This window comes from Crocuta crocuta, unplaced genomic scaffold, assembly GCF_008692635.1.
Source record: "Crocuta crocuta isolate KB4526 unplaced genomic scaffold, BGI_CrCroc_1.0 scaffold84, whole genome shotgun sequence".
NCBI classification, from domain to species: Eukaryota; Metazoa; Chordata; class Mammalia; order Carnivora; family Hyaenidae; genus Crocuta; species Crocuta crocuta.
Genome location: NW_027530213.1, coordinates 5975805 through 5985291, shown reverse-complemented (window position 1 = coordinate 5985291; position 9487 = coordinate 5975805). Strand labels below are relative to the sequence as shown.

Sequence of the window (9487 nt, the reverse complement as noted above, 5' to 3'; positions counted from 1 at the left end):
TGAATAACATTCTTTGCTTTACCGAAAACAGAATAAAATGAATTAGTCAAGGGTCCTAAAATAGACCCATCTCTCAGTTCCCTGGAATGAATTTTCTAAAACTGAAACAGTGTCAGTGACGTCCCTGGGCTCAGGGAAGGGAGGTGGTGGGGTGGCCAGGTTCAAGGCCATGAACTCCAACTCCATCGGGGTCACTGGTTTTCAGTAACGACCCTGAGCAGATGAGTTTCTGTTTTGCTTGGTTTTTTCTTTTCTTTTAAATTGCCTATCCGTGCTATCGGACAGACATAACCACCACCAATCTTTCTCCCAGGGAAGAATTCATATGGGATCTGCTATCAGTCTGACTCTTTACAACTAACAGCAGGTGTCAGGGAACAGAGAGGCGAATGTCACATTGCCATTGCTTTCAGGCCCAAAGTGTCTGCACTGCATTCACTTCCAATGGCTCAAAATAAAAGCGAACTTGGCCACAGATTCCCAAGGAGAGGGGAGGAGCCCTGTCTATCTTGCTTTTGCAGGTAAGATGAGTCCAGCTGTAGAACACCAAGAGGCATCTGATCTACCCCCAAGTGTGCTAGACACAGAAGCCAGTCTGCACAGCCCGGTCGGCGCTCCTTGAGCTGAACGTGCTGGCACTCAGGCCTGATGGTGAGCAGGGTCAGCCCGAATGGAAAGAATGACAGCGTGTCCTTCCATCTTCCTGAGACTCCGGCTGATACGGAAACCGGCTGGCGGAGGCAGCAGTGGAAAGTATGAATCCATTCTTGCCTGGGGCTGAATGACTGAAGAATAATCAGATGGGGGCTCATGTTCAAATATCACTGTGGCTCACTTGACGGGCTACTATCCAGTCACGTCCGTTGGGCTGCAGGGATTGTGTGCTGTAACCCAACGCTTGCAAAAGCAGGCACCGGGCACTGCACAGACTCCTGGGAACCAGCGTGGGGAGAGGAGATGGGTGTGGTGATGGCCCTGGGGGCTCTGGGGACTTTCCTTGGGCCCCTCACGTCTGACCCTGTGGTCCAAAGAGGCATGCAATATTCACCCCACTTTATGGATGAGGGAGTCCAACCCCAGAGAGGTTAACCAACTTGCCCGAGGTTGTGCAGAGCAGGGATCCAAACCCCAGGCGCTGTGAGTCTAAGACCCCGAGACCTTTGAGGCTTCCTCCTTCCTGGGCTCCTGTCCATAGATGACATATGTATAAAAGCTGTCCGGTTGCAAGCCAAGAAAAAGCAGAGAAAGGTAAACACCCCAGGGGATGTTTGTAAACAAGACTGGTGAGGAGGAGGGAGAGGAGAGTTTTAGGCCAAAAAACTTCAGAAATGTCTTTTGACAAGCATTAGAAAAATCCTGAGAAGCAGAAACACTGAGCAGTGAGTCAGGGTTCTAGGCCCTTCTAGAGATGGGCCCAGGGACCTCAGGGAAGTCTTAGGCTCTGTGGAAAAGATCAATATTGGAAATGCCTTCAAGCTGGAGAGTTTAAATAGCCAACAGCCTTCCTCGTGATTCTTTTTTTTTTTTTCCGAAGACTATCTTACAGTTCAAAGATCCCAGTTCTAACATCTCAGCAACCCAATGAAGATGATGTTTCTAGGATCCTGACCGCCCTGCCCAGGATGCTCCAGGACCGGGCACAGCAAGGAAGGCCCGGAGGACAGTCTTGTTAAAAAAACAGAGCAAGGGCGCTCAGGTGGCTCAGTCGGTTAGGCGCCCCGCTCTTGGTTTCGCACAGGTCATGACCTCACAGTTTGTGGGTTCCAGACCCGCGTCAGGCCTGTGTTCACAGTGCAGAGCCTGCTTGGGATTCTCTCTCTCCCTGCCCCTTCCCACCTCTCTCTCTTAAAATAAATTAAAAAAATTTTTTAAAAATTAAAAAAACAAACAGAACAAAACAGGGGCCACCTGACTGGCTCAGTTGGAAGAACATGCAACTCTTGATCTCGGGGTTGAGAGTTTGAGCCCCATGTTGGGTGTAAAGATAAACAAACTTAAAAAAATTTTTTAAGTTTATTTATTTTTGAGAGAGAGAGAGAGAGAGAGAGCGTGCAAGTGAGCATGCCAGGAAGGGGCAGAGAGAAAGGAAAAGAGAGAGGGAATCCTAGGCAGGCTCCACGCTGCCAGAACAGAGCCCGACACAGAGCTCGAACTCATGAACTATAAGATCATGGCCTGTGCCGAAGTTGGACGCTTAACCGATTGAGCCACCCAAGTGTCCCATAAACAAACAAACTTAAAACAAAACAGAACAACACAATGATGAACATCTCTGAGATGTCAAAAAAATAGTTGATAGCGCCCCTTAATGATCTTTTCAATCTGAGAAAGTATTACTCACACCCTCTCTTGCCTCTTATTTGAAGTGTCCTCAAATGGAAGAAGAGGAGGAGGAAGAGGAAGAGGAAGTTCCCACCCTTCTAGCCCCCCCTTCCCCCACTCTTGGCTCTCCCTGTGCTAAATTCTGATCACGGAGATGAAGAAGCCCAAAGAAAAAAAGCAGTCAGCCCCAGACGTCAGTGTCATTACTAAAGACAAAGAAATCACTAAGAATGAAAAGCCTCTATTGTTTGCAGCCCTAAAAAGTATGAAACAACCAGGATATTCAGCATGACAGTTCCAGTGGTGGACTATGCATGAAAAAAAAAATCTAAAAATAAAAAGTCAGGAAGATGGGGAAGTGGCCTGATGCCCACGGAGAGTAGACACAGCAAGGGCGCCTCCCAGGGGACCTGCCACATTCCTGCAAAGCAGGTGCCTTTCTATTTAGGTCACAGAATCAGGGAGTGACCTCCAGGCTCTGAATTTGTTATCAAAAGGCCAACAGGGCTGCTCTCTTCCAAGCCAGATGAGGCATTTAACTCTAGTACCTGGGCTCATGTGGCTCCCAGAGGGGGTTTGGTGACATTTTAAAGAGTAACTGTGAGACTGTCATTTATAATAGATATTTTGCCTTCATTCCAGGGTCTGTGTCTGTCAAGGAACTCCCCAAACCTTTGGTATTTCCTATGTGAGGAGGGCATAAAGGTGTCTTTGTTAGTGAGGTGAGTTTTAGACCCCTCCTAAGAAGGAGGGGTGCTGGCTGAAGTTGCTGGGTGAGCCCACGGGGTGACCTGGAGGACTGGAACTTCCCGTCCCATCCCCTGACCTCCAGGGAGGGGAAGGGTCTGGAGGCCACTGATTTCATCCATCATGCTCGTCTAATGAAGCCTCCATAAGAACCCAAAAGGACAGTGTTCAGGTAGCTTCTGGTTGGTGGACCCGTGGAGATTAGGAAAAGGACGTGCTCAGAGAATATGGAAGCCCTTCTCCCACACCCTGTCCTGTGCCTCCTTCCTTCTGGCCACTCCTGACTTATATCCTCTAACAATAAACCAGTAGTCTAGTACGTCAAATGTCCCTTTGAGTTCTGTGAGCCGCTCTAGCGAATTAATCAGACCCAAGGAGAGGCCATGGGAACCTCCGATTTAGAGCTGGGTAGTTGGGAACACAGGTGGCAGTCTGGACTCGGTGGCGGGGCCGGGTGGAGGTCTGGTAGGACTGAGCCTTGAACCCCTGAGATCTGACGCTACCTCCAGGCAGACGGTGTTGGAATGGAGTTGGATTGTTGGACACCCAGCTGGAGTCTGAGAACTGGGGTTGTGGGGAAATCCCTGCCCCCGCCCCCCGACATGGTGGAATTGGGTCCAGAGTCACCAGATTTAGAGAACAATGTGACACTTGTTCTAGAACAATAGTGCTAACAAATTCCTACAGATACTTTTTACCCCCAGGTTTATTGGTTGGTTGATAAAAATTGATTAATAAAAATCTTATATATTTAGGATATACAACATGATGAATCTATCCATCCATCTATCTATCCACATTGTCAAAGGAGACATACAATCAAGCTTATTAACATAACTATGGTTAACCCCTGGGGCGCCTGAGTGGTTCGGTTGCTCAAAGGACTCTTGATTTCCACTCAGGTCAGTCCCCAGGACTGGAGCCCTGTGTGGGGCTCTGTGCTGAGTGAGGAGCCGGCTTGGGATTCTCTCTTTTTCCCTCTGCCCCCTCCCCTTCTTGCTTCCTCTCTCTCTCTCTGAAAAACAAACAAACCAAAATACAATACTTACTTACCCCCCTTTTGTGTGTGTATGTGTGGTGAGAACACTTAAGATTTAGTCCTAGCAAATTTCAAGTATATAATACAGTATTATTAACTATAGTCACCATGCTGTATATTAGATCCCCAGAACTTATTCCTCTTATAAACAAAAGTGGAGCCTTGACCAACATCACCCCATTTTGCCCACACCCCCTAGCCCCTGATAACCAGTAGATTACTCTAATGGTGTTATGGATTAAATTGTGCCTGCCTCCCTAACTTCACACGTTGATGTTCTAACCTCAAGACCTTGGAATGTGACTATATTTGGAGAGACAGCCTTTAAAAGGTAATTCAGTTAAAACGAGGCTCTTCGGGTAAGCCCTAATCCAGTCTGTCTGGTGTCCTCTTATGAAGAAATTAGAAAGAGTGTGTGGCTGGCTCTCAGCTGGTAGAGCATCTGACTTTTGATATGAGGGTTAAAGTTCAGGCCCACATTGGGTGTAGAGCTTATTTAAAAAAAAATATTGGAGCGTCTAGGTGGCTCAGTTGGTTAAGCGTCTGACTCTTGATCTCAGCTCAGGTCTTGACCTCAGGGTTGTAAGTTCAAACCCCGCAATGGGCTCCAGACTGGGTGTGAAGCCTACTTAAAAAAAAAAAAAAAAGAAGAAGAAGAAGGTGGCCATCCATAAGCCAATGAGAAAGCACTCAGGAGACACCAAACCTGCCAGCATCTTGACTTTAGACTTCAGCCTCCAAAACTGCTGGAAGATAAATGCATTTTGTTGTTAAAGATGCCCAGTCTGTTGTACTTTGATAGGGCAGCTCTAGTAAACTAATACAAAGAGCCTCTATTTCGCTTTGAATCTCTATAGGTTGATGAACATAACCCTCATTTACAGAGATCCCGTGACCAGATCAGGCGCTGCAGAGACCCGAAGGCTGACTATTCAAAGAACAAACCATATATGCACAAGCAAAGTTCATATGGATTATGAAGTCTAACCAAGAGTTCCCCCCACCCCCCACTCCCCACCTGAGGACAGGGCTGGCCAAAGGCAGCTTGTGAGAGCCATCTGGAGTGCCCCAGCCTGCTGGCTGTCCCCATGCAACAATTTGTGGACTTTACCTTTTGCCCATGTTCTAGAGGCAGAAAAAGCTCACACCTTATTTCAAGTTATCTCTGTTAATATCCCTTCCTAGCCTTCAAAAGATGTTAAGAATCTGGGGCTCCCAGGTGGCTCAGTCGGTTAAGCATCCGACATCAGCTCAGGTCATGATCTCGTGGTCTATGAGTTCAGTCCCACGTCGGGCTCTGTGCTGACAGCTCGAAGCATAGAGCCTGCTTCGGATTCTGTGTCTCCCTCCCTCCCTCTCTCCCTCTCTCTGCCCCACCCTGCTCATGCTCTGCTTCTCTTGCTCTCAAAAATAAATACAACACAAAAATTTTTTTTAAAAAAAGATGTTAAGAATCCAAAGGGAGGGCACCTGGGTGGCACAGTCATTAAGCATCTGACTTTAGCTCAGGTCATGATCTCAGGGTTCATGAGTTCAAGCCCCACATCACGTGAGCTCGAGCCCTACTTTGGGTGAACACGAGCTCCACTTCGGGTAAAACACAAGCCCCACTTAGAGTGAGCCCTGCTTCTCTCTCTGCCCCTCTCTCACTTGCGCACACCCTCTTTGTCTCTCTCAAAAAAAAAGAATCCAGAGGGGAATTGGAAACTCAGTTAGCTAGAAACAACCAAAATGTCTCATTCAGAGTGAATTCACCAAACAACTTCAAAGCAAAATAATAATGCAAAACAAGACTTCCAACACCAAAGGATCTCTTTCCAAATGCTTCCACCAAATCTAAGAAAACAGACATTACCAAGGTTAAAACAATTTTTCCTTTGTAAAAAGAAAGTTTCATAATTATAGTTTGTTCTTGTGAATGACTCCTCAAATACATCCTTCTTGCAAAAGGGTTTCTTTTACCAGCCTCCTCGTCTTCCATTGCTGACTGCAATGGAAAATTACATTCCCCTATGAAATATAATCTTGTTGATATTAACACATACTGAGGTTTGCATCAAATTGCTAGGTGAGATGGTGTAATTAGGAGCAGGTCGGGGGAAAATTACAAAGGATGCAGAGGACATTGGTTCTCTTTATGAAAAGATCATAAGTTGTTTTTAACTTTGGGTCAGGTGCGTACAAAGTAGAAAGCCTAGCTTCTTCAAACTCTACAATAAGCATGTACCTGCTTGCCTGGTGCCAGAGGCTTGTTGAAAATAAACCTGTACGTTTTCTATGTCTCTCTTTTCACCAGAGGATTCATGAGAGCACCATGAATCCAAATGGCAAAATTAAATGCACACTAACCACTAGCCCCCACGGCTTCAAGTAAGTGTATGGCATTACGAACTAAAAACAAGAATTATAAGTTATGGGAGGGTCACACTTTGATACACATTTAACAGATACTAATTCTGTATGCTGAAAGGGCAATGCTCCAAAATTTTACCTAAACTGTGTACTTGATTAGAAAAATAATTCATAAATCATTCTTGCTTAAGATGGATTTTATCTTTTTCTAGAAAAATCAACAGCAGAATTTCAAAAGAGTTGAATGATTTCTAAAGATTATGTAAGATTGCAACTTCACTCTTAACTCATTTTGGTGATGATTTTAACATTAACAGCTGCAAGAGGCCTTTAAGAACCCTACTGACACACACAAAACAGCAAATTTACATGTATTTCCAGAATAATCATTAGCTACAGAAGCAGCACATGCTAAGACAGTATTTTTACTTTCTAATTCATATCAGACCTTAATAAGTCAAGGATGCATTGTTGTAATCTCTACAACCACTATGAGAACGCTAAAAGAATAGTAAAGGAAGGTATAATGGGCAAATGAGGGGAGGGAATAAATTAATGAAACAAAATAATTTTTAAAATGACATCTTTTTTTGCATCATTTTTAAAGGTTATTTTATTGTTGTATATATGGGGGGGCGGGGAGGAAAGAGTGAACACGTAAAAGTGGAGAGAAAGGAGAAAAATATCCAAATCACAGTTTTATTTTAACTGTGTTTAAATTTTAACACACTTCTCTTGGCATCATGAATACAAACTCAGTAAGGCAACAGATGATATGAACAACACAGATGACAAATTTAACCCAATTGACTATAAGCTGTTGTTGAGTGTACCCAACAAGCTACAAAATACACATTCTTTTCAGGGTGCCTAGCTGGCTCAGTCGGAAGAGCATGTGACTCTTGATCTTGGGGTTGTGAGTTCTAGACCCACACTGGGTGAAGAGGTTACTTAAAAATAAAATCATTTTTAAAAAATACACATTCTTTTCAAGTATACCTGAAACTGGACCTTAGTGGAGCCATGAAGCAAATCTGAAAAACATGGTAAGGGACTGAGACAGACTGTTTTCTGATCACATAGAATTATGCTGGGAATCAATGACATAAAAGATAAGTAGAATATCCCCAAATATTTGTAAACAAAACAATAAGCTTATAAAGAATTCATAGGTCAAAAAAGGAACTACAATGGACATCATAATATATCTTGAAGTGAAAAGTAAAAGATATGACATACCAAAACTGGGAAGATGCAAGAAAAGCCACATGTGGAGGGAAACTTACAGTCTTATATGCATATATTGGAAAAGAAGAAAGAGTAAAAATCAATGATTTACTTATTAATCTCAAAAAGCAAGAAAATACACCACAAATATACTCCCCCCCCAAAAAAATGAAGGGAGAAGGGAGAGTGGAAAACATTGAAATAGAAAATTGATATACAATAGAAAAAAATGAACAGTCAAGTTGGCTCTTTGAAAACATTAATAAATTCAATAAACCTCTCTCAGGGCAGAGGAAGACAAGGGAAAGGAAGCACAAGTTGTAATTGTCAGAGTTGAAAAAAAGGAGACATCACTATAAGTCCTACAGATACTTAAAAGCCTATAAAAATGTAATAAAATTTTTATGAAAATAAATTTGAAATTTCAAATAAAATGGACAAATTCCAAGAAAATTGCAACTTAATAAAACAGACAAGAGAAAATCAATGATCTCTGTTTTATCTCTGTTAAAGAAACTGAATCTCTAATTTAAAAATCTTCTCAAGGGGGTGCCTGTGTGGCTCAGTCGGTTAAGCCTATGACTTCGGCTCATGTCCTGATCTCACGGTTCGTGGGTTGAAGCCCCATGTCGGGCTCTGTGCTGACTGCCAGCTCAGAGCCTGGAGCCTATTTCAGATTCTGTATCTCCCTCTCTCTCCGACCCTCCCCTGCTCACTCTGTCTCTCTCTCTCAGAAATAAATAAAACATTAAAAAAAATAAAAAATAAAAATAAAAACCTTCTCAAAATAAGACTCCAGGCCCTCACAGAAGATCCGTGAAATCTTCCAACCATTTAAGTAAGAAATAACATCAATTTTACATAAACTCTTCAATAGACACCAAAAGGGGAACTCTTCTTACCTGTTTTATAACTTTAGCATAACTTTGATCCTAAAACCTGACAAGGATATCATAAGAAAAAATTTACTGACCCATGTCTTTCATGAACCTAGATATAAAATTCCGAAACAAAATAATATAAAGCAAAGCTGGAGTTATAAAGAGAAAAAACAAAAAAACACAGTACCACAATCAAGGAAACGTGAAGGTATGAATGTCAAAAGACATGTAGGAGAATGTTATAGAGGCATTATTATGTTACCACCAACTGGAAAACATCCAAATGGCATCAGCAATAGAGTAATAAATACACTGTGATATATTCATATCATGGATAGAAACAACAATGAAAATGAACTATTACTACAGGTGTCATGGTTAATTTTAGGTGTCAACTTGGCTGGGTCATGGTGCCCATATGTGTGGTCAAACATTATTCTGAATGCTTCTGCAAGTGCGTTTTTGGAAGAGATGGATATTTAAATTGGTGAACTCTGAGGAAGCAGATTGCCCTCCCTAATGTGGTCGGCCTCAAACATAACTAGTTCAAGACTAAACCGCGCTTAAGTCTTTCAAGCTACCACTGAATTCCAGTTTGATTAACTGATCTATCTAAAGGATTCAAGGTCCCCACAAGCGGGATCCTATGACTATCAGGCCGATACCAGAATGGCCACTATTTTACACGTGTGTGCAGAATGAGCCATCATAGGGCTGCCTGACTGGCTCAGTCGGTTGAGCCCACGACTCCTGATCTCGGCTCAGGTCATTATCTCCTGGTTAGTGAGATCGAGCCCTGCATTGGGCTCTGCACTGATAGCACAGAGACTGCTTGGAATTCTTTCTCTTTCTCTCTCTCTTCTAGAATAAATAAATAAATAAATAAATAAATAAATAAATAAATAAATAAATAAATAAA

General features: G+C 43.0%; 1 long non-coding RNA gene across 1 annotated transcript; it reads left to right on the top strand.

Annotated features, from left to right (window-relative positions):
* Window positions 1–538: 538 nt before the first annotated feature.
* LOC144232584 (uncharacterized) lies at window positions 539–3388 on the top strand. Its single transcript, XR_013335462.1, has 2 exons — window positions 539–753; window positions 2367–3388. It is a non-coding gene; the product is annotated as an uncharacterized LOC144232584 (long non-coding RNA).
* Window positions 3389–9487: the final 6099 nt, after the last annotated feature.